The sequence below is a fragment of the Salmo salar genome, chromosome 13, assembly GCF_965601325.2.
Source record: "Salmo salar chromosome 13, fSalSal1, whole genome shotgun sequence".
Classification (NCBI taxonomy): domain Eukaryota; kingdom Metazoa; phylum Chordata; class Actinopteri; order Salmoniformes; family Salmonidae; genus Salmo; species Salmo salar.
Window position 1 is genome coordinate 9,165,001 of NC_138303.1, and position 26,415 is coordinate 9,191,415.

Here is a 26,415-nt window from a genome sequence, read left to right on the forward strand (position 1 = left end):
ATGGTGGTGATGGTGATGGTGATGATGGTGATGATGATGGTGATGATGATGATGGTGATTATGGTGGTGATGGTGGTGATGATGATGGTGATGGTGATGATGGTGGTGATGATGGTGATGATGGTGATGATGATGGTGATGATGATGGTGATGGTGGTGATGGTGATGATGGTGCTGATGGTGATGATGGTGATGGTGATGATGGTGATGATGGTGGTGATGGTGGTGATGGTGGTGATGGTGGTGGTGATGATGATGGTGATGATGATGATGATGGTGATGGTGGTGATGGTGATGAGGGTGGTGATGGTGATGATGGTGATGATGGTAGTGATGGTGATGATGATGGTGATGATGGTGATGGTGATGGTGGTGATGAGGATGATGGTGATGGTGATGATGATGGTGATGATGGTGATGATGGTGGTGATGGTGATGATGATGGTGATGGTGATGATGATGGTGAGGATGATGGTGATGATGGTGATGGTGGTGATGGTGATGGTGGTGGTGATGATGGTGATGATGGTGATGGTGGTGGTGGTGATCGTGATGATGATGGTGATGATGGTGATGATGGTGATGGTGATGGTGGTGATGGTGATGATGGAATGATGATGATGATGGTGGTGATGAGGATGATGGTGATGGTGGTGGTGGTGGTGATGATGATGGTGATGATGGTGGTGATGGTGATGATGGTGATGGTGGTGATGGTGATGGTGGTGATGATGGTGATGGTGGTGATGATGATGGTGATGGTGGTGATGGTGGTGATGGTGATGATGATGGTGGTGATGATGATGGTGGTGATGATGAGGATGGTGATGATGGTGATGATGGTGGTGGTGGTGGTGATGGTGGTGATGGTGATGATGATGATGGTGGTGATGACGATGACGATAGTGATGATGGGGAACATATTGCTATTTGTCCATCATCTCGTTGCACAAACTGTCAGAAATATTTCATGTAAGTAGACCGAGCCTGCTTCATATGCTTGTAAGACAGACACAACCTTTCTTGCCGTCCACATACAGTCTTTCCTGCAGTCTCACCACAACCTTACTTTCTGTCCACGTACAATATTTCCCGTTGTCTAGCCACTGTCAGTCCACAATTAGCGAAACCTGAGCCAAGGTTAATAAACAATCACCTGTAAGTATGAGTGTGTTCCAAATGGCAGCCTATTCACTAATAGTAAAATAGTATTGACCACAGCCCTATGGGCCCTGTACTGGTCAAAGTAGTGCATAATATACGATACCATTTGGGATGCACCTCAGAGAGAAACAGGTGTTCCAACTCAGAGAGAGACAGGTAGTCCAACTCCTAGAGAAACAGGTGGTCCAACTCAGAGAGAGACAGGTAGTCCAACTCAGAGAGAGACAGGTAGTCCGACTCAGAGAGAGACAGGTAGTCCGACTCCTAGAGAAACAGGTGGTCCAACTCCTAGAGAAACAGGTGGTCCAAATCTGAGAGAGACAGGTAGTCCGACTCCTAGAGAAACAGGTGGTCCAACTCAGAGAGAGACAGGTAGTCCAACTCCTATAGAAACAGGTGGTCCAACTCAGAGAGAGACAGGTAGTCCAACTCCTAGAGAAACAGGTGGTCCAACTCAGAGAGAGACAGGTAGTCCAACTCCTAGAGAAACAGGTGGTCCAACTCAGAGAGAGACAGGTAGTCCAACTCAGAGAGAGACAGGTAGTCCGACTCAGAGAGAGACAGGTAGTCTGACTCCTAGAGAAACAGGTGGTCCAACTCCTAGAGGAACAGGTGGTCCAACTCCTAGAGAGACAGGTAGTCCGACTCCTAGAGAAACAGGTGGTCCAACTCAGAGAGAGACAGGTAGTCCAACTTCTAGAGAAACAGGTGGTCCAACTCAGAGAGAGACAGGTAGTCCAACTCAGAGAGAGACAGGTAGTCCGACTCAGAGAGAGACAGGTAGTCCGACTCAGAGAGAGACAGGTAGTCCGACTCAGAGAGAGACAGGTAGTCCGACTCAGAGAGAGACAGGTAGTCCGACTCAGAGAGAGACAGGTAGTCCGACTCCTAGAGAAACAGGTGGTCCAACTCCTAGAGAAACAGGTGGTCCAACTCAGAGAGAGACAGGTAGTCCAACTCCTAGAGAAACAGGTGGTCCAACTCCTAGAGAAACAGGTAGTCCGACTCCTAGAGAAACAGGTGGTCCAACTCCTAGAGAAACAGGTAGTCCGACTCAGAGAGAGACAGGTAGTCCGACTCCTAGAGAAACAGGTGTCCAACTCCTAGAGAAACAGGTGGTCCAACTCCTAGAGAAACAGGTGGTCCAACTCAGAGAGAGACAGGTAGTCCAACTCCTAGAGAAACAGGTGTTCCAACTCCTAGAGAAACAGGTAGTCCGACTCCTAGAGAAAAAGGTGGTCCAACTCCTAGAGAAACAGGTAGTCCGACTCAGAGAGAGACAGGTAGTCCGACTCAGAGAGAGACAGGTAGTCCGACTCAGAGAGAGACAGGTCGTACGACTCAGAGAGAGACAGGTAGTCCGACTCAGAGAGAGACAGGTAGTCCGACTCAGAGAGAGACAGGTAGTCCGACTCAGAGAGAGACAGGTAGTCCAACTCTTCTTCGCCTATAGCAGCCAATCTCCTCTTTTGGTTTGACTCTGTAATCTTTATTTCTGTAACGAGTGAAACGGTTTTGTTTATTTGTAGAACACTATCACACTGTATGTGTGTGGAGAGAGAGAGAGAGAGAGAGAGAGAGAGAGAGAGAGAGAGAGAGAGAGAGAGAGAGAGAGAGAGAGAGAGACTTTAACTATTGTATATAGACATGGGGTGGCAGGTAGCCTAGTGGTTAGAGCTTAGAGAGAGAGTGTGTGTGTGTGTGTGTGTAATGACATGAAGCACTTCATCAGAGACAAGCTCTGATCTCACATCCTGCCATGTCACCTAGGACTCACCACGGTCTCCTTGCTTTGGATCAATACAACACACACCCACACACACACACACACACCAGTAAAGAAGACTGATCATGATATCTAACAGCTTCCCCCCTTTCTCCCACTGTCTGTCTGTCTGTCTGTCTGTCTGTCTGTCTGTCTGTCTGTCTGTCTGTCTGTCTGTCTGTCTGTCTGTCTGTCTGTCTGTCTGTCTGTCTGTCTGTCTGTCTGTCTGTCTGTCTGTCTGTCTGTCTGTCTGTCTGTCTGTCTGTCTGTCTGTCTGTCTGTCTGTCTGTCTGTCTGTCTGTCTGTCTGTCTGTCTGTCTGTCCCTCTCTCTCCTGTATCTACTGTCTCTCTCTCTCGTTTTTAGACAACCTGATATGATCAATGACAAAAGATGAACAGATTTCTGTAGTCTGAAGTACGGCTTTATTTCCAAAGGCTAAAGGAGAGTCTAGTGTCGAATGTAAGTACACTTGTCCACAGATTGTTGAAAAGCCAAAATGTAGATAGAAAATAGGGAATTGGGTGCAATTATTAAAGAAGCAGACGGTGTATTATTCAGAAGGTGTCCTGTATCTACTGTTGAATGGTAGACGGTGTATTATTCAGAAGGTGTCCTGTATCTACTGTTTAATGGTAGACGGTGTATTATTCAGAAGGTGTCCTGTATCTACTGTTGAATGGCAGAAAGTGTATTATTCAGAAGGTGCCCTGTATCTACTGTTTAATGGTAGACGGTGTATTATTCAGAAGGTGTCCTGTATCTACTGTTTAATGGTAGACGGTGTATTATTCAGAAGGTGTCCTGTATCTACTGTTTAATGGTAGACAGTGTATTATTCAGAAGGTGTCCTGTATCTACTGTTGAATGGTAGATGGTGTATTATTCAGAAGGTGTCCTGTATCTACTGTTTAATGGTAGACAGTGTATTATTCTTGTCCTATCCTGTCTTCTCCTCCCATGTCCTCTCATGTCCTCTCTTCACCTCGCATGTCTCCTCCCATGTCTCCTATCCTGTCTTCTCCTCCCATGTCCTCTCATGTCCTCTCATGTCTCCTCTCCTGACCTCTCTTGTCCTTGCATGTCTCCTCTCATGTCTCCTCCCATGTCTCCTCCCATGTCGTCTCTTCTCCTCTCAAGTCTCCTCTACTGTTCTCTCTTCTCCTCTCATGTCCAATCCTGACCTCTCTTGTCCTCTCATGTCCTCTCCTGACCTCTCTTGTCCTTGCATGTCTCCTCTCATGTCTCCTCCCATGTCGTCTCTTCTCCTCTCATGTCTCCTATTCTGTCCTCTCTTCTCCTCGCATGTCCTTTCTTCTCATGTCTCCTCTCATGTCTCTTCTCATGTCTCTTCTAAGGTATCCTTTCATGTCTCCTCTCATGTCCTTTCTTCTTCTCTCTTCTCCTCTCATGTCTCCTCTCATGTCCTCTCTTCTCCTCTCATATCTCCTCTCGTCTCTTCTCATGTCTCTTCTAAGGTATCCTCTCATGTCTCCTCTCATGTCCTTTCTTCTTCTCTCTTCTCCTCTCATGTCTCCTCTCATGTCCTCTCTTCTCCTCTCATATCTCCTCTCATGTCTCTTCTGATGTCTCCATTCATGTCCTTTCTTCTTCTCTCTTCTCCTCTCGTGTGTCCTCTCATGTCTCCTCTCATGTCTCCTCTCATGTCTCCTCTCATGTCTCTTCTCATGTCTCCTCTCATGTCCTCTCTTCTCCTCTCAAGTATCCTCTCATGTCTCCTCTCATGTCCTCTCTTCTCTAATCATATCTCATTACATCTCCCTCCCTCCCACCCTCCCTCTCTCTCTCTCTCTCTCTCTCTCTCTCTCTCTCTCTCCCTCTTTCTCACTTTCTCTCTTTCCATCCCTCTGCCCACCTGTCCCACTTCAGGCAGCTGAGATAAATGCCATGTTGTGGTGTGTGTGTGTGTGTGTGTGTGCGTGTGCGTGTGTCTGTATGAACCAGCTCCATAGTGTCCTCCTGGGTTCAGTCTGTCTGCCTGTATGTCTCTGAGATAAGATGAGATGATTACATCATTCTGTATCTCTATATGACAGTAGGAGTCTGTGATAGGTATGCTGTCTCTCTAGCAGTAGAGTGTTTGAGACTGTCTGTGCTTGAGACAGTCTGTCAACATGGTCATAAGTTGAATAGACCAAAAAGGAGAAGTTGCGATGCCAGAAGTGAGACAACAAGAGCCTGGCACAGCCCAATCACAGCCCAGTCACTGCCCAATCACAACCTAGTCACTGCCCAATCACAGCATAGTCACTGCCCAATCACAGCCCAGTCACTGCCCAATCACAACCTAGTCACTGCCCAATCACAGCCTAGTCACAGCCCAATCACAGCCTAGTCACTGCCCAATCACAGCCTAGTCACTGCCCAATCACAGCCTAGTCACTGCCCAATCACAACCTAGTCACTGCCCAATCACAGCCTAGTCACAGCCCAATCACAGCCTAGTCACAGCCCAATCACAGCCTAGTCACTGCCCAATCACAGCCTAGTCACTGCCCAATCACAGCCTAGTCACTGCCCAATCACAACCTAGTCACTGCCCAATCACATTCCAGTCACTGCCCAATCACAGCCTAGTCACTGCCCAATCACAGCCCAATCACAGCCTAGTCACTGCCCAATCACAGCCTAGTCACTGCACAATCACAGCCTAGTCACTGCCCAATCACAGCCTAGTCACTGCCCAATCACAGCCTAGTCACTGCCCAATCATAGACTAGTCACTGCCCAATCACAGCCTAGTCACTGCCCAATCACAGCCCAATCACAGCCTAGTCACTGCCCAATCACAGCCTAGTCACTGCCCAATCACAGCCTAGTCACTGCCCAATCACAGACTAGTCACTGCCCAATCACAGCCTAGTCACTGCCCAATCACAGCCCAATCACAGCCTAGTCACTGCCCAATCACAGCCTAGTCACTGCCCAATCACAGCCTAGTCACTGCCCAATCACAGCCTAGTCACTGCCCAATCACAACCTAGTCACTACCCAATCACAGCCCAGTCACTGTCCAATCACAGCCTAGTTACTGCCCAATCACAGCCTAGTCACTGCCCAATCACAGCCTAGTCACTGCCCAATCACAGCCTAGTCACTGCCCAATCACAGCCCAGTCACTGTCCAATCACAGCGTAGTTACTGCCCAATCACAGCCTAGTCAATGCCCAATCACAGCCTAGTCACTGCCCAATCACAGCCTAGTCACTGCCCAATCACAGCCTAGTTACTGCCCAATCACAGCCCAGTCACTGCCCAATCACAGCCTAGTCACTGCCCAATCATAGACTAGTCACTGCCCAATCACAGACTAGTCACAGCCCAATCACAGCCTAGTCACTGCCCAATCACAGCCTAGTCACTGCCCAATCATAGACTAGTCACTGCCCAATCACAGCCTAGTCACTGCCCAATCACAGCCCAATCACAGCCTAGTCACTGCCCAATCACAGCCTAGTCACTGCCCAATCACAGCCCAATCACAGCCTAGTCACTGCCCAATCACAGCCTAATCACTGCCCAATCACAGCCTAGTTACTGCCCAATCACAGCCCAGTCACTGCCCAATCACAGCCTAGTCACTGCCCAATCACAACCTAGTCACTGCCCAATCACAGACTAGTCACTGCCCAATCACAGCCTAGTAACTGCCAATCACAGCCCAGTCACTGCCCAATCACATCCCAGTCACTGCCCAATCACAGCCTAGTCACTGCCCAATCACAGACTAGTCAATGCCCAATCACAGCCTAGTCACTGCCCAATCACAGCCTAGTCACTGCCCAATCACAGCCTAGTTACTGCCCAATCACAGCCCAGTCACTGCCCAATCACAGCCTAGTCACTGCCCAATCACAACCTAGTCACTGCCCAATCACAGACTAGTCACTGCCCAATCACAGCCTAGTCACTGCCCAATCACAGCCTAGTCACTGCCCAATCATAGACTAGTCACTGCCCAATCACAGCCTAGTCACTGCCCAATCACAGCCCAATCACAGCCTAGTCACTGCCCAATCACAGCCTAGTCACTGCCCAATCACAGCCCAATCACAGCCTAGTCACTGCCCAATCACAGCCTAATCACTGCCCAATCACAGCCTAGTTACTGCCCAATCACAGCCCAGTCACTGCCCAATCACAGCCTAGTCACTGCCCAATCACAACCTAGTCACTGCCCAATCACAGACTAGTCACTGCCCAATCACAGCCTAGTAACTGCCCAATCACAGCCCAGTCACTGCCCAATCACATCCCAGTCACTGCCCAATCACAGCCTAGTCACTGCCCAATCACAGACTAGTCACTGCCCAATCACAGCCTAGTCACTGCCCAATCACAGCCCAATCACAGCCTAGTCACTGCCCAATCACAGCCCAATCACAGCCTAGTCACTGCCCAATCACAGCCTAGTCACTGCCTAATCACAACCAAGTAACTGCCCAATCACACACTAGTCACTGCCCAATTACAGCCTAGTCACTGCCCAATCACAGCCTAGTCACTGCCCAATCATAGACTAGTCCTTGCCCAATCACAGCCTAGCCACTGCCCAATCACAGCCCAATCACAGCCTAGTCACTGCCCAATCACAGCTTTATAACTGCCCAATCACAGCCCAATCACAGCCTAGTCACTGCCCAATCACAGCCTAGTCACTGCCCAATCACAGCCTAGTCACTGCCCAATCACAGCCTAGTCACTGCCCAATCACAGCCCAATCACAGCCTAGTCACTGCCCAATCAAAGCCTAGTCACTGCACAATCACAGCCTAGTCACTGACCAATCACAGCCTAGTCACTGCCCAATCACAGCCTAGTCACTGCCCAATAATAGACTAGTCACTGCCCAATCACAGCCTAGTCACTGCCCAATCACAGCCTAGTCACTGCCCAATCACAGCCTAGTCACTGCCCAATCACAGACTAGTCACTGCCCAATCACAGCCTAGTCACTGCCCAATCACAGCCCAATCACAGCCTAGTCACTGCACAATCACAGCCTAGTCACTGCCCAATCACAGCCTAGTTACTGCCCAATCACAGCCTAGTCACTGCCCAATCACAGCCTAGTCACTGCCCAATCACAGCCTAGTCACTGCCCAATCACAGCCCAGTCACTGTCCAATCACAGCCTAGTTACTGCCCAATCACAGCCTAGTCACTGCCCAATCACAGCCTAGTCACTGCCCAATCACAGCCTAGTCACTGCCCAATCATAGACTAGTCACTGCCCAATCACAGCCTAGCCACTGCCCAATCACAGCCCAATCACAGCCTAGTCACTGCCCAATCACAGCCTAGTTACTGCCCAATCACAGCCCAGTCACTGCCCAATCACAGCCGAGTCACTGCCCAATCACAGCCCAATCACAGCCTAGTCACTGCCCAATCACAGCCTAGTCACTGCCCAATCACAGCCTAGTCACTGCCCAATCACAGCCTAGTCACTGCCCAATCACAGCCCAATCACAGCCTAGTCACTGCCCAATAACAGCCTAGTCACTGCACAATCACAGCCTAGTCACTACACAATCACATCCTAGTCACTGCCCAATCACAGCCTAGTCACTGCCCAATCATAGACTAGTCACTGCCCAATCACAGCCCAGTCACTGCCCAATCACAGCCCAATCACAGCCTAGTCACTGCCCAATCACAGCCTAGTCACTGCCCAATCACAGCCTAGTCACTGCCCAATCACAGACTAGTCACTGCCCAATCACAGCCTAGTCACTGCCCAATCACAGCCCAATCACAGCCTAGTCACTGCCAAATCACAGCCTAGTCACTGCCCAATCACAGCCTAGTCACTGCCCAATCACAGCCTAGTCACTGCCCAATCACAACCTAGTCACTACCCAATCACAGCCCAGTCACTGTCCAATCACAGCCTAGTTACTGCCCAATCACAGCCTAGTCACTGCCCAATCACAGCCTAGTCACTGCCCAATCACAGCCCAATCACAGCCTAGTCACTGCCCAATCACAGCCTATTCACTGCCCAATCACAGCCTAGTCAATGCCCTATCACAACCTAGTCACTACCCAATCACAGCCCAGTCACTGCCCAATCACAGCCTAGTCACTGCCCAATCACAGCCTAGTCACTGCCCAATCACAGCCTAGTTACTGCCCAATCACAGCCCAGTCACTGCCCAATCACAGCCTAGTCACTGCCCAATCACAACCTAGTCACTGCCCAATCACAGACTAGTCACTGCCCAATCACAGCCTAGTTACTGCCCAATCACAGCCTAGTCACTGCCCAATCATAGACTAGTCACTGCCCAATCACAGCCTAGTAACTGCCCAATCACAGCCCAATCACAGCCTAGTCACTGCCCAATCACAACCTAGTCACTACCCAATCACAGCCCAGTCACTGTCCAATCACAGCCTAGTCACTGCCCAATCACAGCCTAGTCACTGCCCAATCACAGCCTAGTCACTGCCCAATCACAGCCTAGTTACTGCCCAATCACAGCCCAGTCACTGCCCAATTACAGCCTAGTCACTGCCCAATCACAACCTAGTCACTGCCTAATCACAGCCCAATCACAGCCTAGTCACTGCCCAATCACAGCCTAGTCACTGCCCAATCACAGCCTAGTCACTGCCCAATCACAGCCTAGTCACTGCCCAATCACAGCCCAATCACAGCCTAGTCACTGCCCAATCACAACCTAGTCACTACCCAATCACAGCCCAGTCACTGCCCAATCACAGCCTAGTCACTGCCCAATCACAGCCTAGTCACTGCCCAATCACAGCCTAGTCACTGCCCAATCACAGCCTAGTTACTGCCCAATCACAGCCCAGTCACTGCCCAATTACAGCCTAGTCACTGCCCAATCACAACCTAGTCACTGCCCAATTACAGACTAGTCACTGCCCAATCACAGCCTAGTCACTGCCCAATCACAGCCTAGTCAATGCCCAATCATAGACTAGTCACTGCCCAATCACAGCCTAGTCACTGCCCAATCACAGCCCAATCACAGCCTAGTCAATGCCCAATCATAGACTAGTCACTGCCCAATCACAGCCTAGTCACTCCCCAATCACAGCCTAGTCACTGCCCAATCATAGACTAGTCACTGCCCAATCACAGCCTAGTCACTGCCCAATCACAGCCTAGTCACTGCCCAATCACAGCCTAGTCACTGCCCAATCACAGACTAGTCACTGCCCAATCACAGCCTAGTCACTGCCCAATCACAGCCCAATCACAGCCTAGTCACTGCACAATCACAGCCTAGTCACTGCCCAATCACAGCCTAGTTACTGCCCAATCACAGCCTAGTCACTGCCCAATCACAGCCTAGTCACTGCCCAATCACAGCATAGTCACTGCCCAATCACAGCCCAGTCACTGTCCAATCACAGCCTAGTTACTGCCCAATCACAGCCTAGTCACTGCCCAATCACAGCCTAGTCACTGCCCAATCACAGTCTAGTCACTGCCCAATCACAGCCTAGTCACTGCCCAATCATAGACTAGTCACTGCCCAATCACAGCCTAGCCACTGCCCAATCACAGCCCAATCACAGCCTAGTCACTGCCCAATCACAGCCTAGTTACTGCCCAATCACAGCCCAGTCACTGCCCAATCACAGCCGAGTCACTGCCCAATCACAGCCCAATCACAGCCTAGTCACTGCCCAATCACAGCCTAGTCACTGGCCAATCACAGCCTAGTCACTGCCCAATCACAGCCTAGTCACTGCCCAATCACAGCCTAGTTACTGCCCAATCACAGCCCAGTCACTGCCCAATCACAGCCTAGTCACTGCCCAATCACAACCTAGTCACTGCCCAATTACAGACTAGTCACTGCCCAATCACAGCCTAGTCACTGCCCAATCACAGCCTAGTCAATGCCCAATCATAGACTAGTCACTGCCCAGTCACAGCCTAGTCACTGCCCAATCACAGCCCAATCACAGCCTAGTCAATGCCCAATCATAGACTAGTCACTGCCCAATCACAGCCTAGTCACTGCCCAATCACAGCCTAGTCACTGCCCAATCATAGACTAGTCACTGCCCAATCACAGCCTAGTCACTGCCCAATCACAGCCTAGTCACTGCCCAATCACAGCCTAGTCACTGCCCAATCACAGACTAGTCACTGCCCAATCACAGCCTAGTCACTGCCCAATCACAGCCCAATCACAGCCTAGTCACTGCACAATCACAGCCTAGTCACTGCCCAATCACAGCCTAGTTACTGCCCAATCACAGCCTAGTCACTGCCCAATCACAGCCTAGTCACTGCCCAATCACAGCATAGTCACTGCCCAATCACAGCCCAGTCACTGTCCAATCACAGCCTAGTTACTGCCCAATCACAGCCTAGTCACTGCCCAATCACAGCCTAGTCACTGCCCAATCACAGTCTAGTCACTGCCCAATCACAGCCTAGTCACTACCCAATCATAGACTAGTCACTGCCCAATCACAGCCTAGCCACTGCCCAATCACAGCCCAATCACAGCCTAGTCACTGCCCAATCACAGCCTAGTTACTGCCCAATCACAGCCCAGTCACTGCCCAATCACAGCCGAGTCACTGCCCAATCACAGCCCAATCACAGCCTAGTCACTGCCCAATCACAGCCTAGTCACTGCCCAATCACAGCCTAGTCACTGCCCAATCACAGCCTAGTCACTGCCCAATCACAGCCCAATCACAGCCTAGTCACTGCCCAATAACAGCCTAGTCACTGCACAATCACAGCCTAGTCACTACACAATCACATCCTAGTCACTGCCCAATCACAGCCTAGTCACTGCCCAATCATAGACTAGTCACTGCCCAATCACAGCCTAGTCACTGCCCAATCACAGCCCAATCACAGCCTAGTCAATGCCCAATCATAGACTAGTCACTGCCCAATCACAGCCTAGTCACTCCCCAATCACAGCCTAGTCACTGCCCAATCATAGACTAGTCACTGCCCAATCACAGCCTAGTCACTGCCCAATCACAGCCTAGTCACTGCCCAATCACAGTCTAGTCACTGCCCAATCACAGACTAGTCACTGCCCAATCACAGCCTAGTCACTGCCCAATCACAGCCCAATCACAGCCTAGTCACTGCACAATCAGCGCCTAGTCACTGCCCAATCACAGCCTAGTTACTGCCCAATCACAGCCTAGTCACTGCCCAATCACAGCCTAGTCACTGCCCAATCACAGCATAGTCACTGCCCAATCACAGCCCAGTCACTGTCCAATCACAGCCTAGTTACTGCCCAATCACAGCCTAGTCACTGCCCAATCACAGCCTAGTCACTGCCCAATCACAGTCTAGTCACTGCCCAATCACAGCCTAGTCACTGCCCAATCATAGACTAGTCACTGCCCAATCACAGCCTAGCCACTGCCCAATCACAGCCCAATCACAGCCTAGTCACTGCCCAATCACAGCCTAGTTACTGCCCAATCACAGCCCAGTCACTGCCCAATCACAGCCGAGTCACTGCCCAATCACAGCCCAATCACAGCCTAGTCACTGCCCAATCACAGCCTAGTCACTGGCCAATCACAGCCTAGTCACTGCCCAATCACAGCCTAGTCACTGCCCAATCACAGCCTAGTTACTGCCCAATCACAGCCCAGTCACTGCCCAATCACAGCCTAGTCACTGCCCAATCACAACCTAGTCACTGCCCAATTACAGACTAGTCACTGCCGAATCACAGCCTAGTCACTGCCCAATCACAGCCTAGTCAATGCCCAATCATAGACTAGTCACTGCCCAATCACAGCCTAGTCACTGCCCAATCACAGCCCAATCACAGCCTAGTCAATGCCCAATCATAGACTAGTCACTGCCCAATCACAGCCTAGTCACTGCCCAATCACAGCCTAGTCACTGCCCAATCATAGACTAGTCACTGCCCAATCACAGCCTAGTCACTGCCCAATCACAGCCTAGTCACTGCCCAATCACAGCCTAGTCACTGCCCAATCACAGACTAGTCACTGCCCAATCACAGCCTAGTCACTGCCCAATCACAGCCCAATCACAGCCTAGTCACTGCACAATCACAGCCTAGTCACTGCCCAATCACAGCCTAGTTACTGCCCAATCACAGCCTAGTCACTGCCCAATCACAGCCTAGTCACTGCCCAATCACAGCATAGTCACTGCCCAATCACAGCCCAGTCACTGTCCAATCACAGCCTAGTTACTGCCCAATCACAGCCTAGTCACTGCCCAATCACAGCCTAGTCACTGCCCAATCACAGTCTAGTCACTGCCCAATCACAGCCTAGTCACTACCCAATCATAGACTAGTCACTGCCCAATCACAGCCTAGCCACTGCCCAATCACAGCCCAATCACAGCCTAGTCACTGCCCAATCACAGCCTAGTTACTGCCCAATCACAGCCCAGTCACTGCCCAATCACAGCCGAGTCACTGCCCAATCACAGCCCAATCACAGCCTAGTCACTGCCCAATCACAGCCTAGTCACTGCCCAATCACAGCCTAGTCACTGCCCAATCACAGCCTAGTCACTGCCCAATCACAGCCCAATCACAGCCTAGTCACTGCCCAATAACAGCCTAGTCACTGCACAATCACAGCCTAGTCACTACACAATCACATCCTAGTCACTGCCCAATCACAGCCTAGTCACTGCCCAATCATAGACTAGTCACTGCCCAATCACAGCCCAGTCACTGCCCAATCACAGCCCAATCACAGCCTAGTCACTGCCCAATCACAGCCTAGTCACTGCCCAATCACAGCCTAGTCACTGCCCAATCACAGACTAGTCACTGCCCAATCACAGCCTAGTCACTGCCCAATCACAGCCCAATCACAGCCTAGTCACTGCCAAATCACAGCCTAGTCACTGCCCAATCACAGCCTAGTCACTGCCCAATCACAGCCTAGTCACTGCCCAATCACAACCTAGTCACTACCCAATCACAGCCCAGTCACTGTCCAATCACAGCCTAGTTACTGCCCAATCACAGCCTAGTCACTGCCCAATCACAGCCTAGTCACTGCCCAATCACAGCCCAATCACAGCCTAGTCACTGCCCAATCACAGCCTAGTCACTGCCCAATCACAGCCTAGTCAATGCCCAATCACAACCTAGTCACTACCCAATCACAGCCCAGTCACTGCCCAATCACAGCCTAGTCACTGCCCAATCACAGCCTAGTCACTGCCCAATCACAGCCTAGTTACTGCCCAATCACAGCCCAGTCACTGCCCAATCACAGCCTAGTCACTGCCCAATCACAACCTAGTCACTGCCCAATCACAGACTAGTCACTGCCCAATCACAGCCCAGTTACTGCCCAATCACAGCCTAGTCACTGCCCAATCATAGACTAGTCACTGCCCAATCACAGCCTAGTAACTGCCCAATCACAGCCCAATCACAGCCTAGTCACTGCCCAATCACAACCTAGTCACTACCCAATCACAGCCCAGTCACTGTCCAATCACAGCCTAGTCACTGCCCAATCACAGCCTAGTCACTGCCCAATCACAGCCTAGTCACTGCCCAATCACAGCCTAGTTACTGCCCAATCACAGCCCAGTCACTGCCCAATCACAGCCTAGTCACTGCCCAATCACAACCTAGTCACTGCCCAATCACAGCCCAATCACAGCCTAGTCACTGCCCAATCACAGCCTAGTCACTGCCCAATCACAGCCTAGTCACTGCCCAATCACAGCCTAGTCACTGCCCAATCACAGCCCAATCACAGCCTAGTCACTGCCCAATCACAACCTAGTCACTACCCAATCACAGCCCAGTCACTGCCCAATCACAGCCTAGTCACTGCCCAATCACAGCCTAGTCACTGCCCAATCACAGCCTAGTCACTGCCCAATCACAGCCTAGTTACTGCCCAATCACAGCCCAGTCACTGCCCAATCACAGCCTAGTCACTGCCCAATCACAACCTAGTCACTGCCCAATTACAGACTAGTCACTGCCCAATCACAGCCTAGTCACTGCCCAATCACAGCCTAGTCAATGACCAATCATAGACTAGTCACTGCCCAATCACAGCCTAGTCACTGCCCAATCACAGCCCAATCACAGCCTAGTCACTGCCCAATCACAGCCTAGTCAATGCCCAATCATAGACTAGTCACTGCCCAATCACAGCCTAGTCACTGCCCAATCACAGCCCAATCACAGCCTAGTCACTACCCAATCACAGCCTAGTCACTGCCCAATCATAGACTAGTCACTGCCCAATCACAGCCCAGTCACTGCCCAATCACAGCCCAATCACAGCCTAGTCACTGCCCAATCACAGCCTAGTCACTGCCCAATCACAGCCTAGTCACTGCCCAATCACAGCCTAGTCACTGCCCAATCACAGCCCAATCACAGCCTAGTCACTGCCCAATCACAACCTAGTCACTACCCAATCACAGCCCAGTCACTGCCCAATAACAGCCTAGTCACTGCCCAATCACAGCCTAGTCACTGCCCAATCACAGCCTAGTCACTGCCCAATCACAGCCTAGTTACTGCCCAATCACAGCCCAGTCACTGCCCAATCACAGCCTAGTCACTGCCCGATCACAACCTAGTCACTGCCCAATTACAGACTAGTCACTGCCCAATCACAGCCTAGTCACTGCCCAATCACAGCCTAGTCAATGCCCAATCATAGACTAGTCACTGCCCAATCACAGCCTAGTCACTGCCCAATCACAGCCCAATCACAGCCTAGTCACTGCCCAATCACAGCCTAGTCACTGCCCAATCACAGCCCAATCACAGCCTAGTCACTGCCCAATCACAGCCTAGTCACTGCCCAATCACAGCCTAGTCACTACCCAATCACAGCCTAGTCACTGCCCAATCATAGACTAGTCACTGCCCAATCACAGCCCAGTCACTGCCCAATCACAGCCCAATCACAGCCTAGTTACTGCCCAATCACAGCCTAGTCACTGCCCAATCACAGCCTAGTTACTGCCCAATCACAGACTAGTCACTGCCCAATCACAGCCTAGTCACTGCCCAATCACAGCCCAATCACAGCCTAGTCACTGCCCAATCACAACCTAGTCACTACCCAATCACAGCCCAGTCACTGTCCAATCACAGCCTAGTTACTGCCCAATCACAGCCTAGTCACTGCCCAATCACAGCCTAGTCACTGCCCAATCACAGCCCAATCACAGCCTAGTCACTGCCCAATCACAGCCTAGTCACTGCCCAATCACAGCCTAGTCAATGCCCAATCACAACCTAGTCACTACCCAATCACAGCCCAGTCACTGCCCAATCACAGCCTAGTCACTGCCCAATCACAGCCTAGTCACTGCCCAATCACAGCCTAGTTACTGCCCAATCACAGCCCAGTCACTGCCCAATCACAGCCTAGTCACTGCCCAATCACAACCTAGTCACTGCCCAATCACAGACTAGTCACTGCCCAATCACAGCCTAGTTACTGCCCAATCACAGCCTAGTCACTGCCCAATCATAGACTAGTCACTGCCCAATCACAGCCTAGTCACTGCCCAATCACAGCCCAATCACAGCCTAGTCACTGCCCAATCACAACCTAGTCACTACCCAATCACAGCCCAGTCACTGTCCAATCACAGCCTAGTCACTGCCCAATCACAGCCTAGTCACTACCCAATCACAGCCTAGTCACTGCCCAATCATAGACTAGTCACTGCCCAATCACAGCCCAGTCACTGCCCAATCACAGCCGAATCACAGCCTAGTTACTGCCCAATCACAGCCTAGATACTGCCCAATCACAGCCTAGTTACTGCCCAATCACAGACTAGTCACTGCCCAATCACAGCCTAGTCACTGCCCAATCACAGCCCAATCACAGCCTAGTCACTGCCCAATCACAACCTAGTCACTACCCAATCACAGCCCAGTCACTGTCCAATCACAGCCTAGTTACTGCCCAATCACAGCCTAGTCACTGCCCAATCACAGCCTAGTCACTGCCCAATCACAGCCCAATCACAGCCTAGTCACTGCCCAATCACAGCCTAGTCACTGCCCAATCACAGCCTAGTCAATGCCCAATCACAACCTAGTCACTACCCAATCACAGCCCAGTCACTGCCCAATCACAGCCTAGTCACTGCCCAATCACAGCCTAGTCACTGCCCAATCACAGCCTAGTTACTGCCCAATCACAGCCCAGTCACTGCCCAATCACAGCCTAGTCACTGCCCAATCACAACCTAGTCACTGCCCAATCACAGACTAGTCACTGCCCAATCACAGCCTAGTTACTGCCCAATCACAGCCTAGTCACTGCCCAATCATAGACTAGTCACTGCCCAATCACAGCCTAGTCACTGCCCAATCACAGCCCAATCACAGCCTAGTCACTGCCCAATCACAACCTAGTCACTACCCAATCACAGCCCAGTCACTGTCCAATCACAGCCTAGTCACTGCCCAATCACAGCCTAGTCACTGCCCAATCACAGCCTAGTCACTGCCCAATCACAGCCTAGTTACTGCCCAATCACAGCCCAGTCACTGCCCAATCACAGCCTAGTCACTGCCCAATCACAACCTAGTCACTGCCCAATCACAGCCCAATCACAACCTAGTCACTGCCCAATCACAGACTAGTCACTGCCCAATCACAGCCTAGTTACTGCCCAATCACAGCCTAGTCACTGCCCAATCATAGACTAGTCACTGCCCAATCACAGCCTAGTCACTGCCCAATCACAGCCCAATCACAGCCTAGTCACTGCCCAATCACAGCCCAATCACAGCCTAGTCACTGCCCAATCACAGCCTAATCACTGCCCAATCACAGCCTAGTTACTGCCCAATCACAGCCCAGTCACTGCCCAATCACAGCCTAGTCACTGCCCAATCACAACCTAGTCACTGCCCAATCACAGACTAGTCACTGCCCAATCACAGCCTAGTAACTGCCCAATCACAGCCCAGTCACTGCCCAATCACATCCCAGTCACTGCCCAATCACAGCCTAGTCACTGCCCAATCACAGACTAGTCACTGCCCAATCACAGCCTAGTCACTGCCCAATCACAGCCCAATCACAGCCTAGTCACTGCCCAATCACAGCCCAATCACAGCCTAGTCACTGCCCAATCACAGCCTAGTCACTGCCTAATCACAACCAAGTAACTGCCCAATCACACACTAGTCACTGCCCAATTACAGCCTAGTCACTGCCCAATCACAGCCTAGTCACTGCCCAATCATAGACTAGTCCCTGCCCAATCACAGCCTAGCCACTGCCCAATCACAGCCCAATCACAGCCTAGTCACTGCCCAATCACAGCTTTATCACTGCCCAATCACAGCCCAATCACAGCCTAGTCACTGCCCAATCACAGCCTAGTCACTGCCCAATCACAGCCTAGTCACTGCCCAATCACAGCCCAATCACAGCCTAGTCACTGCCCAATCAAAGCCTAGTCACTGCACAATCACAGCCTAGTCACTGACCAATCACAGCCTAGTCACTGCCCAATCACAGCCTAGTCACTGCCCAATCATAGACTAGTCACTGCCCAATCACAGCCTAGTCACTGCCCAATCACAGCCTAGTCACTGCCCAATCACAGCCTAGTCACTGCCCAATCACAGACTAGTCACTGCCCAATCACAGCCTAGTCACTGACCAATCACAGCCCAATCACAGACTAGTCACTGCCCAATCACAGCCTAGTTACTGCCCAATCACAGCCTAGTCACTGCCCAATCATAGACTAGTCACTGCCCAATCACAGCCTAGTCACTGCCCAATCACAGCCCAATCACAGCCTAGTCACTGCCCAATCACAGCCCAATCACAGCCTAGTCACTGCCCAATCACAGCCTAATCACTGCCCAATCACAGCCTAGTTACTGCCCAATCACAGCCCAGTCACTGCCCAATCACAGCCTAGTCACTGCCCAATCACAACCTAGTCACTGCCCAATCACAGACTAGTCACTGCCCAATCACAGCCTAGTAACTGCCCAATCACAGCCCAGTCACTGCCCAATCACATCCCAGTCACTGCCCAATCACAGCCTAGTCACTGCCCAATCACAGACTAGTCACTGCCCAATCACAGCCTAGTCACTGCCCAATCACAGCCCAATCACAGCCTAGTCACTGCCCAATCACAGCCCAATCACAGCCTAGTCACTGCCCAATCACAGCCTAGTCACTGCCTAATCACAACCAAGTAACTGCCCAATCACACACTAGTCACTGCCCAATTACAGCCTAGTCACTGCCCAATCACAGCCTAGTCACTGCCCAATCATAGACTAGTCCCTGCCCAATCACAGCCTAGCCACTGCCCAATCACAGCCCAATCACAGCCTAGTCACTGCCCAATCACAGCTTTATCACTGCCCAATCACAGCCCAATCACAGCCAAGTCACTGCCCAATCACAGCCTAGTCACTGCCCAATCACAGCCTAGTCACTGCCCAATCACAGCCCAATCACAGCCTAGTCACTGCCCAATCAAAGCCTAGTCACTGCACAATCACAGCCTAGTCACTGACCAATCACAGCCTAGTCACTGCCCAATCACAGCCTAGTCACTGCCCAATCATAGACTAGTCACTGCCCAATCACAGCCTAGTCACTGCCCAATCACAGCCTAGTCACTGCCCAATCACAGCCTAGTCACTGCCCAATCACAGACTAGTCACTGCCCAATCACAGCCTAGTCACTGACCAATCACAGCCCAATCACAGCCTAGTCACTGCACAATCACAGCCTAGTCACTGCCCAATCACAGCCTAGTTACTGCCCAATCACAGCCTAGTCACTGCCCAATCACAGCCTAGTCACTGCCCAATCACAGCCTAGTCACTGCCCAATCACAGCCCAGTCACTGTCCAATCACAGCCTAGTTACTGCCCAATCACAGCCTAGTCACTGCCCAATCACAGCCCAATCACAGCCTAGTCACTGCCAAATCACAGCCTAGTCACTGCCCAATCACAGCCTAGTCACTGCCCAATCACAGCCTAGTCACTGCCCAATCACAACCTAGTCACTACCCAATCACAGCCCAGTCAATGTCCAATCACAGCCTAGTTACTGCCCAATCACAGCCTAGTCACTGCCCAATCACAGCCTAGTCACTGCCCAATCACAGCCCAATCACAGCCTAGTCACTGCCCAATCACAGCCTAGTCACTGCCCAATCACAGCCTAGTCAATGCCCAATCACAACCTAGTCACTACCCAATCACAGCCCAGTCACTGCCCAATCACAGCCTAGTCACTGCACAATCACAGCCTAGTCACTGCCCAATCACAGCCTAGTTACTGCCCAATCACAGCCCAGTCACTGCCCAATCACAGCCTAGTCACTGCCCAATCACAACCTAGTCACTGCCCAATCACAGACTAGTCACTGCCCAATCACAGCCTAGTTACTGCCCAATCACAGCCTAGTCACTGCCCAATCATAGACTAGTCACTGCCCAATCACAGCCTAGTAACTGCCCAATCACAGCCCAATCACAGCCTAGTCACTGCCCAATCACAACCTAGTCACTACCCAATCACAGCCCAGTCACTGTCCAATCACAGCCTAGTCACTGCCCAATCACAGCCTAGTCACTGCCCAATCACAGCCTAGTCACTGCCCAATCACAGCCTAGTTACTGCCCAATCACAGCCCAGTCACTGCCCAATCACAGCCTAGTCACTGCCCAATCACAACCTAGTCACTGCCCAATCACAGCCCAATCACAGCCTAGTCACTGCCCAATCACAGCCTAGTCACTGCCCAATCACAGCCTAGTCACGGCCCAATCACAGCCCAATCACAGCCTAGTCACTGCCCAATCACAACCTAGTCACTACCCAATCACAGCCCAGTCACTGCCCAATCACAGCCTAGTCACTGCCCAATCACAGCCTAGTCACTGCCCAATCACAGCCTAGTCACTGCCCAATCACAGCCTAGTTACTGCCCAATCACAGCCCAGTCACTGCCCAATCACAGCCTAGTCACTGCCCAATCACAACCTAGTCACTGCCCAATTACAGACTAGTCACTGCCCAATCACAGCCTAGTCACTGCCCAATCACAGCCTAGTCAATGCCCAATCATAGACTAGTCACTGCCCAATCACAGCCTAGTCACTGCCCAATCACAGCCCAATCACAGCCTAGTCAATGCCCAATCATAGACTAGTCACTGCCCAATCACAGCCTAGTCACTGCCCAATCACAGCCTAGTCACTGCCCAATCATAGACTAGTCACTGCCCAATCACAGCCTAGTCACTGCCCAATCACAGCCTAGTCACTGCCCAATCACAGCCTAGTCACTGCCCAATCACAGACTAGTCACTGCCCAATCACAGCCTAGTCACTGCCCAATCACAGCCCAATCACAGCCTAGTCACTGCACAATCACAGCCTAGTCATTGCCCAATCACAGCCTAGTTACTGCCCAATCACAGCCTAGTCACTGCCCAATCACAGCCTAGTCACTGCCCAATCACAGCATAGTCACTGCCCAATCACAGCCCAGTCACAGTCCAATCACAGCCTAGTTACTGCCCAATCACAGCCTAGTCACTGCCCAATTACAGCCTAGTCACTGCCCAATCACAGTCTAGTCACTGCCCAATCACAGCCTAGTCACTGCCCAATCATAGACTAGTCACTGCCCAATCACAGCCTAGCCACTGCCCAATCACAGCCCAATCACAGCCTAGTCACTGCCCAATCACAGCCTAGTTACTGCCCAATCACAGCCCAGTCACTGCCCAATCACAGCCGAGTCACTGCCCAATCACAGCCCAATCACAGCCTAGTCACTGCCCAATCACAGCCTAGTCACTGCCCAATCACAGCCTAGTCACTGCCCAATCACAGCCTAGTCACTGCCCAATCACAGCCCAATCACAGCCTAGTCACTGCCCAATAACAGCCTAGTCACTGCACAATCACAGCCTAGTCACTACACAATCACATCCTAGTCACTGCCCAATCACAGCCTAGTCACTGCCCAATCATAGACTAGTCACTGCCCAATCACAGCCCAGTCACTGCCCAATCACAGCCCAATCACAGCCTAGTCACTGCCCAATCACAGCCTAGTCACTGCCCAATCACAGCCTAGTCACTGCCCAATCACAGACTAGTCACTGCCCAATCACAGCCTAGTCACTGCCCAATCACATCCCAATCACAGCCTAGTCACTGCCAAATCACAGCCTAGTCACTGCCCAATCACAGCCTAGTCACTGCCCAATCACAGCCTAGTCACTGCCCAATCACAACCTAGTCACTACCCAATCACAGCCCAGTCACTGTCCAATCACAGCCTAGTTACTGCCCAATCACAGCCTAGTCACTGCCCAATCACAGCCTAGTCACTGCCCAATCACAGCCCAATCACAGCCTAGTCACTGCCCAATCACAGCCTAGTCACTGCCCAATCACAGCCTAGTCAATGCCCAATCACAACCTAGTCACTACCCAATCACAGCCCAGTCACTGCCCAATCACAGCCTAGTCACTGCCCAATCACAGCCTAGTCACTGCCCAATCACAGCCTAGTTACTGCCCAATCACAGCCCAGTCACTGCCCAATCACAGCCTAGTCACTGCCCAATCACAACCTAGTCACTGCCCAATCACAGACTAGTCACTGCCCAATCACAGCCTAGTTACTGCCCAATCACAGCCTAGTCACTGCCCAATCATAGACTAGTCACTGCCCAATCACAGCCTAGTAACTGCCCAATCACAGCCCAATCACAGCCTAGTCACTGCCCAATCACAACCTAGTCACTACCCAATCACAGCCCAGTCACTGTCCAATCACAGCCTAGTCAATGCCCAATCACAGCCTAGTCACTGCCCAATCACAGCCTAGTCACTGCCCAATCACAGCCTAGTTACTGCCCAATCACAGCCCAGTCACTGCCCAATCACAGCCTAGTCACTGCCCAATCACAACCTAGTCACTGCCCAATCACAGCCCAATCACAGCCTAGTCACTGCCCAATCACAGTCTAGTCACTGCCCAATCACAGCCTAGTCACTGCCCAATCACAGCCTAGTCACTGCCCAATCACAGCCCAATCACAGCCTAGTCACTGCCCAATCACAACCTAGTCACTACCCAATCACAGCCCAGTCACTGCCCAATCACAGCCTAGTCACTGCCCAATCACAGCCTAGTCACTGCCCAATCACAGCCTAGTCACTGCCCAATCACAGCCTAGTTACTGCCCAGTCACAGCCCAGTCACTGCCCAATCACAGCCTAGTCACTGCCCAATCACAACCTAGTCACTGCCCAATTACATACTAGTCACTGCCCAATCACAGCCTAGTCACTGCCCAATCACAGCCTAGTCAATGCCCAATCATAGACTAGTCACTGCCCAATCACAGCCTAGTCACTGCCCAATCACAGCCCAATCACAGCCTAGTCAATGCCCAATCACAGCCTAGTCACTGCCCAATCACAGCCCAATCACAGCCTAGTCACTGCCCAATCACAGCCTAGTCACTGCCCAATCACAGCCTAGTCACTACCCAATCACAGCCTAGTCACTGCCCAATCATAGACTAGTCACTGCCCAATCACAGCCCAGTCACTGCCCAATCACAGCCCAATCACAGCCTAGTCACTGCCCAATCACAGCCTAGTCACTGCCCAATCACAGCCTAGTCACTGCCCAATCACAGCCTAGTCACTGCCCAATCACAGCCCAATCACAGCCTAGTCACTGCCCAATCACAGCCTAGTCACTGCCCAATCACAGCCTAGTCAATGCCCAATCACAACCTAGTCACTACCCAATCACATCCCAGTCACTGCCCAATCACAGCCTAGTCACTGCCCAATCACAGCCCAGTCACTGTCCAATCACAGCCTAGTTACTGCCCAATCACAGCCCAGTCACTGCCCAATCACAGCCTAGTCACTGCCCAATCACAACCTAGTCACTGCCCAATCACAGACTAGTCACTGCCCAATCACAGCCTAGTTACTGCCCAATCACAGCCTAGTCACTGCCCAATCATAGACTAGTCACTGCCCAATCACAGCCTAGTAACTGCCCAATCACAGCCCAATCACAGCCTAGTCACTGCCCAATCACAACCTAGTCACTACCCAATAACAGCCCAGTCACTGTCCAATCACAGCCTAGTCACTGCCCAATCACAGCCTAGTCACTGCCCAATCACAGCCTAGTCACTGCCCAATCACAGCCTAGTTACTGCCCAATCACAGCCCAGTCACTGCCCAATCACAGCCTAGTCACTGCCCAATCACAACCTAGTCACTGCCCAATCACAGCCCAATCACAGCCTAGTCACTGCCCAATCACAGCCTAGTCACTGCCCAATCACAGCCTAGTCACTGCCCAATCACAGCCTAGTCACTGCCCAATCACAGCCCAATCACAGCCTAGTCACTGCCCAATCACAACCTAGTCACTACCCAATCACAGCCCAGTCACTGCCCAATCACAGCCTAGTCACTGCCCAATCACAGCCTAGTCACTGCCCAATCACAGCCTAGTCACTGCCCAATCACAGCCTAGTTACTGCCCAATCACAGCCCAGTCACTGCCCAATCACAGCCTAGTCACTGCCCAATCACAACCTAGTCACTGCCCAATTACAGACTAGTCACTGCCCAATCACAGCCTAGTCACTGCCCAATCACAGCCTAGTCAAAGCCCAATCATAGACTAGTCACTGCCCAATCACAGCCTAGTCACTGCCCAATCACAGCCCAATCACAGCCTAGTCACAGCCCAATCACAGCCTAGTCACTGCCCAATCACAGCCCAATCACAGCCTAGTCACTGCCCAATCACAGCCTAGTCACTGCCCAATCACAGCCTAGTCACTACCCAATCACAGCCTAGTCACTGCCCAATCACAGCCCAATCACAACCTAGTCACTACCCAATCACAGCCCAGTCACTGCCCAATCACAGCCTAGTCACTGCCCAATCACAGCCTAGTCACTGCCCAATCACAGCCTAGTCACTGCCCAATCACAGCCTAGTTACTGCCCAATCACAGCCCAGTCACTGCCCAATCACAGCCTAGTCACTGCCCAATCACAACCTAGTCACTGCCCAATTACAGACTAGTCACTGCCCAATCACAGCCTAGTCACTGCCCAATCACAGCCTAGTCAATGCCCAATCATAGACTAGTCACTGCCCAATCACAGCCTAGTCACTGCCCAATCACAGCCCAATCACAGCCTAGTCACTGCCCAATCACAGCCTAGTCACTGCCCAATCACAGCCCAATCACAGCCTAGTCACTGCCCAATCACAGCCTAGTCACTGCCCAATCACAGCCTAGTCACTACCCAATCACAGCCTAGTCACTGCCCAATCATAGACTAGTCACTGCCCAATCACAGCCCAGTCACTGCCCAATCACAGCCCAATCACAGCCTAGTCACTGCCCAATCACAGCCTAGTCACTGCCCAATCACAGCCTAGTTACTGCCCAATCACAGACTAGTCACTGCCCAATCACAGCCTAGTCACTGCCCAATCACAGCCCAATCACAGCCTAGTCACTGCCCAATCACAACCTAGTCACTACCCAATCACAGCCCAGTCACTGTCCAATCACAGCCTAGTTACTGCCCAATCACAGCCTAGTCACTGCCCAATCACAGCCTAGTCACTGCCCAATCACAGCCCAATCACAGCCTAGTCACTGCCCAATCACAGCCTAGTCACTGCCCAATCACAGCCTAGTCAATGCCCAATCACAACCTAGTCACTACCCAATCACAGCCCAGTCACTGCCCAATCACAGCCTAGTCACTGCCCAATCACAGCCTAGTCACTGCCCAATCACAGCCTAGTTACTGCCCAATCACAGCCCAGTCACTGCCCAATCACAGCCTAGTCACTGCCCAATCACAACCTAGTCACTGCCCAATCACAGACTAGTCACTGCCCAATCACAGCCTAGTTACTGCCCAATCACAGCCTAGTCACTGCCCAATCATAGACTAGTCACTGCCCAATCACAGCCTAGTCACTGCCCAATCACAGCCCAATCACAGCCTAGTCACTGCCCAATCACAACCTAGTCACTACCCAATCACAGCCCAGTCACTGTCCAATCACAGCCTAGTCACTGCCCAATCACAGCCTAGTCACTGCCCAATCACAGCCTAGTCACTGCCCAATCACAGCCTAGTTACTGCCCAATCACAGCCCAGTCACTGCCCAATCACAGCCTAGTCACTGCCCAATCACAACCTAGTCACTGCCCAATCACAGCCCAATCACAGCCTAGTCACTGCCCAATCACATCCTAGTCACTGCCCAATCACAGCCTAGTCACTGCCCAATCACAGCCTAGTCACTGCCCAATCACAGCCCAATCACAGCCTAGTCACTGCCCAATCACAACCTAGTCACTACCCAATCACAGCCCAGTCACTGCCCAATCACAGCCTAGT